The following is a 5,885-nucleotide window of genomic DNA, read 5'->3' as shown; positions in this document are numbered from 1 at the left end:
CAAAAGATCAGGGTTTGTCCTATAGTAAAAATAAAACAGAACTCAGATGTCTTCCATTTGAGGGTTGTAGAGAGCATCACAAGAATGAACGAATGAGAACTTAGGACATTCCTGTAAGAGAGGCCAATGTGAGTATCTCAGATTGGCAAGTGGAGAACTGATGCCAAGAACAAGGAAATCATTGATACCTTTCAGTCCTTTTGTGTACAGGCTCCCTAGCAAACCCCCCTCCCCCATGCAAGAGCTTTTCCCCGAAGACACTTGGGTGACTGTGCTGGCTCTATCCTGCTTGGACTTTCTGCACAGCACATGACCACCTACAAGGTCCATTCAGGGTATAGAACTGAGAGTACAAATTAAAAAGCAGGAGCTGAAGTAGTGGCTGCAGCTGGAGTACTGTGTCCAGTTTTGGGCACTGCACTTCAAGAGGGATATGGATAACCTTGAGAGGAGAGGCACTCATATGTTTAGGAGCCTGCATGAAAGGTCTTATGAGGAGAGATTGAGGGACCTGGATCTCTTCAGCCTCCATAAGAGAAGACTGAGGGGATCTGGTGGCCGTCTACAAATTCATCAAGGGGCAGCCAGGTATAGGGGATGCTCTGTTTACCAGGGCGCCCCTTGGAGTAACTAGAACAATGGCCATAAACTGACAGAGAGCAGATTTAGATTAGACCTTAGGAAGAACTTCTTTACGGTAAGGGTTACCAGAATCTGGAATGGGCTTCAAGGGAGGTGGTGCTCTCTCCTACCTTGGAGGTCTTTAAAAGGAGACTCGACAAACACTTGGCTGGGGTCTTCTGACCCCAGCTCTCTTTCCTGCCCAGGGCAGGGGATCAGACTCAATGATCTTCTGAAGTCCTTTCTGACCCTAAAAATCTATGAAATCTATAAAACCACCTTGAGGCTGCTGTAACCTGCTCCAGGGTCAGTTTGGTTCCTGCCTGCTGCAGACCAGGGAAGACTCACAGGGTACATCTAAAGCTCCATCCACCCACTCCTGCTCACAAACGCGAACCATAGAAATGCAGCCATGACGATGCTCCAGGGGTGTTCCTAGCTACTGCTCCTAAGCATGCTAAAGACAGTACTCAAGACAGGCTATGAAGGATGCTCCCAGAGCATGTTTGAGGCTGCCTTCCTGGATTTTCCAAGTGCAAGAGGGAATATGCCCTTTGGCAGCAGTCTTGAGAGGGCTGGGTATGTGGTAGACACCCCACGCCTCTCAGCTTGAAGCCTACTCTGATAGAAGGATTCATCCGACCTAGAAACGATAAATACTTGCCTAAAGCCACTTGGTACAGACATTCAAAAAGCCTGAGCAGAATCCATCTCAACTATGTGGTTTTCTGTAAGTGGCATAGTTTAGATTCGTAGCAAACAGAACACACATTCACCCTTTGGTGGGGGTGGAGGCAAATCTTAGACTGGGTTTTACCATTTTTAAACCAGTCTGTGTGCACCAAACTGTTGTTACAGGTATAGACCAGTTTCCAATCACTTATACCTATAAAAGTGTAATGTCTGTATCTGGCTATAGAGAAGAAAACTGAGAATAGCTCTTCACTCTCCTGAGTCCTAGTGCTCCTTAATCACAAACCCAATCTTCCTTCTATAACAGGATGGAGGAGAAAAAAAACAGTCCTGCTTGCCTAAATCAAACTGCAGGGCTATTCACATGGGACTCATTAGACCCACTCAGTAGGAGACTTGAGCCTGAGGTATGCTGTAACCTGCGCAGTTGAGAGGTGTTTATCCATGAATTATTTTAGCAAACCCAGTGGGCCAAGGTCAGTTGCCTTGACCCCAATCTTGGTGTTACAGACTGAATGTTTTCACCTGTGACAACTGCAGGACAACCCCAGATGGGAGCCTCTTGTGTAAGCTAAATGCATTCCAGCTCTTCCCTTGGCTTGCTGACTTTTCTTCAGCAGGAAGCTGGCACTCTGCCCAGGAGCAGCTGATAGGTTTGTCTACAGTTTTGGAGGGGAGTCTTGAATGACACAAGAGTCCCAATCAGGGCCTCAGACATGCAGAGGTCCCCGTTAATCTTTTAGCATGTGCACAGTACAGCAAACAACAGCCCAGCCAGATTTATTTATCCAGAAGCAACAAGGACACAGTTGGCTCTTTGGTGCTGCACCAAAAATGGGAAGGCAGGAGCGCGCGCTTTAACCTGTACCAGACACTTGCATCCTTTTATTATGATGGTCGTGGAGTTTTTAAAGTTTTTAAAGTGCTGAATGAAACAACAGCTTGAACAGGAGTTAGCTGCTGATCCCAGCCTTCTGGAAGCTGGTGTGCAGGATGCTAGGATTGCAGGGGAGAGGCTGCTCTTGGGGAAAAGAGCATCAGCATTCACATGCAGGGTGTTTACTCGTGTAAAAGGCCCTTCAGTCTGCATGTGCCTGGAATTCTTCCCTTCTGGGCAGCAGCAGGTCTCTCCCCCTCCTCCCCGCTGGGGAAGTTCTTTCATTTTTCACAGTACACACAGAGAAGCTGCCAGTAATTCTCCGAGGAGCAAAAAGCGCACTTGGAGAGATGAGCCTCTTCAGTGCTATGTGTTCCCCACAGTAGGCTGTATTTTTTTAGTACAGGGCTGATCACTGTGGCTTCTACACATTCAGCTCTCTGCACAGCCTGGTAGGTGCCCTCTGGCACAGGAGAGGAAGGGGAAGTGGTAGTTGACTCAACATCATTGAACTATCCCAGGAAATTAATGTTGTTTGCTCCCAGCATTAGCTCCTTGAGGGTTTCCACTCTGAAGCTGAATGAGGTGGCTGAAACACAGGCAGAAACACAGGATAGCCTGACTCCCTGCAATACGAAGGCTGGGGATAATGTGGAAATCTAGCCTCCACATGAATGCACACGTACATTTATCCCATAGACTTCAGGGATAGATGCAATGCAGAATAGAGGACCTGTGCCCAGCCCTTTTGTAGCTTAGGAAGAGACCTCATAATGTCATCAAGTCCACCCCCCTGCTCAAGGCAGGCTCATCCCTGACTAAGTCACCCCAGCCAAGTGACCTGCTTTTGAAAGTTTCCATGGATGGAGATTCCAGTTTCTATAGGTAGCCTATTCCAGTGCCTGACTGCCCTTACAATCAGAAAGTTCCTCCAAATCCCCAACCTAAGTTTCCTCTCCTATAGCTTGAGGCCATTGCTCCTAGTCCTGTCCCATACAGCCACAGAGAAAAGGCCATCTCCGTCCTCTCCATAATCATACTTCAGGTGTCTGAAGACTGTTATCAAATTTCCCCTGTCTTCTCCTCTCCAGACTAAATAACCTTAGTTCGTTCAGCCTTTTCTCATAAGGCTGACCTGACCCACAAGGAAGAAGTCTATGCTGCAGAAACTTGAAGTATTTCAAGTTATGAGTCATTTTACAAAGTGTCATAACTCTACTTAAGATCTTTAACACAATCTGCATAAGGGAATATCAGTGCAAACCACATTAATGGGGCTGTGACTCCAGTGATGGTAACATAAAAACATAAACACTTTTACACCGTGGGTAGGAACGATCAACTGTTTGTTTTAGATTAAGAAAACTAAAATATACAAAAGCCCCTCAAATGTGATGCTGCACCACAGATACTGAAAACTAAACCACATCTACAGCTCATTGCTTTTAAAGGCCCAGTCTACATCTGGGGAGTCTTATTGTTGGCTTCATTGGAAGCAGGCTCAGGGCACAAATTCCTTTAAAGCCAGCATTATTTAAAGCTGAACGTGATGTGTCAAATTGGACCCATCATATAACACACACATTAATATTCAATGCACAGAATGTGATTGTGTTTGATTGGCACGGCACATAACACAACATTTTTTATTAGAAGTAACTGGTAGACTACAAAACCTTTAGGATTTGGCATATGTAATTAGGAAGAAAATGTCACTGTCAAGGATAGCTTCTTATGTTATCTACCTTGTTTGTTCATTCAGAAGACCAGCATAGTAACAAATATGCATTAAGAAAACCCTTTAAGCTGCTCAACTTTTAAAATGAAAACAAGTATCAATTTGAATTACTAGAGAAAACTGTTTTGCAGTGTGTGTGTCCTTTCAAAGAGTCTTTAGGTCAACTATATGATTGGTTACCCTTTCCTGATCTCTCCAGTTGCCTGTAGTCTGCTGGACGCTTACCACTGCTAGGGAAGCCAGGATTTCTTGTTTCCATTTCTGGCTGTTTAAGGTTCCTTCAGCATATGCCTATAGAAATTATCTTTACTTCTAGATCTTTGCCTTGCTGTTTGCTAGTTATAACCTGATGAGATACCTAGAAGGAAAAAACAGTACTGCTATGTTAATTTATAAGATGCTTCAATTAATCCTCACAATGACTGAAAAATCCTTCCTGCCATTTGTTAAACTTTCCCCACAGCATTATATATCCTCTTAATTAAGAGCAGAAACTAACTAATACCTATTTTATTCCCACTTGCTTCCAATTAGTCATCCATTGATAATTACCCACCAGACTTTTGACAATTAGGAGGGAGAAACCCCCCCAGCAGGATATATATGTCTTCAGAATTGACATGTCTAGAATAATGAAAGTGGAACAGCATGGGTGAGTAATGCTAGAAGAGGCCACCCATGTGGAACAAAGGCGTGTGTAACATATGCAAATGTTAAATAAATAGCATGTGTTTTAAATGCTAGATACATGTGAGACCATATATAGAGCTGGGTTGAAGGCCCACTAATGTGGAGACACAGGGGCATAAGGGAGAAATTTGGTTTTTATTTGATCAAAAGTGTCTGGCCCTGTTCCTTGAAGTTTACGTTGAAAATGTAAATCCCTTGGTTTGGTGGCTTGCCAATTTTTTCTGAGGACAACAGGTCATTTTTAGTTCCCCAATGAGAATTCAGTGATGAATGAATCAATGAAGGAAGGCTATGAATCTCACTGAATTCTGTGCACGTCCTGGTCATCAGCTGATGAACCAAGATCAATTTGATGCTGGGATGTCCAGGGTACTGACTGTGGCAAAAAAATGCCCTAGGCAGTGCCTTCCTTTGCAGCTGTCTGCCTCTAATTCACAGGGGAGAGCAGTTCTGCAGGTGGGGAAGCACCAAGAGCTAGGTGCCAGGCATCCAGCATTCTCATTGTTATTTAGCAGGCTGACTCCAAAGTGGCACACTGAATCATTTGAACTGGCTTGCAAGTGCCCCCCTTTCAGGTATTACAACCCACAAGCACCTGTAAAAATACTACCCTGTTACATGGACCTGAGATTTGGACAGAGCAAAGTATTTAAGTGGATGAGAAGGATCTTGTTGACTTGAACAGGACTACTTGATGCTAAGCAGGCACTTTGCTGGATTGGGGTTAGAGTGCTAAGTGTGTTGCATGCCTGAGGTCCCTCCACATGAGAAAGGATTAGATTCATCCTTAGTCTTTTCATAAAAGGGAAGCATAATGACATATAAGCACTCACACTTTTAAAAATCCATTTTAATGCTAACATCAGCTTTTTCTCATGCACTTTTATGACTATTTTGGGCCCTGGCATATGTTGAATTTTAGATAGGATTAAAGTGTCAATCACACCATAAACAGTAATCCAGCCACATGTTAAAGCCAATTTATGATGTGATAATATAGCAAACAAACCACAAAGATATTCCACCCGTACAGTGTGACATCATTGGGGCTCATTTGTATCACACCTTAAATTGAACGTGCAGCATGTCAGAGCTGACCCATGACAGATTCTGATGCTCAGCTGAGTGAAGAGATCTGGCATGGAGCAGGCCCTGGGTCCAGGACTCAGCCATCTCCTACATGATTGGTGGGATCAGACTGGGGACATCACAAGATCCTGGACCTGACACCCTGCTTAATCCCTGGAAGTAGATTGGAGGGAAAGA

Source organism: Alligator sinensis, unplaced genomic scaffold (genome assembly GCF_000455745.1).
Source record: "Alligator sinensis unplaced genomic scaffold, ASM45574v1 scaffold737_1, whole genome shotgun sequence".
In the NCBI taxonomy this organism is placed as follows: Eukaryota; Metazoa; Chordata; order Crocodylia; family Alligatoridae; genus Alligator; species Alligator sinensis.
Note: the sequence above shows the minus strand (reverse complement) of the source record.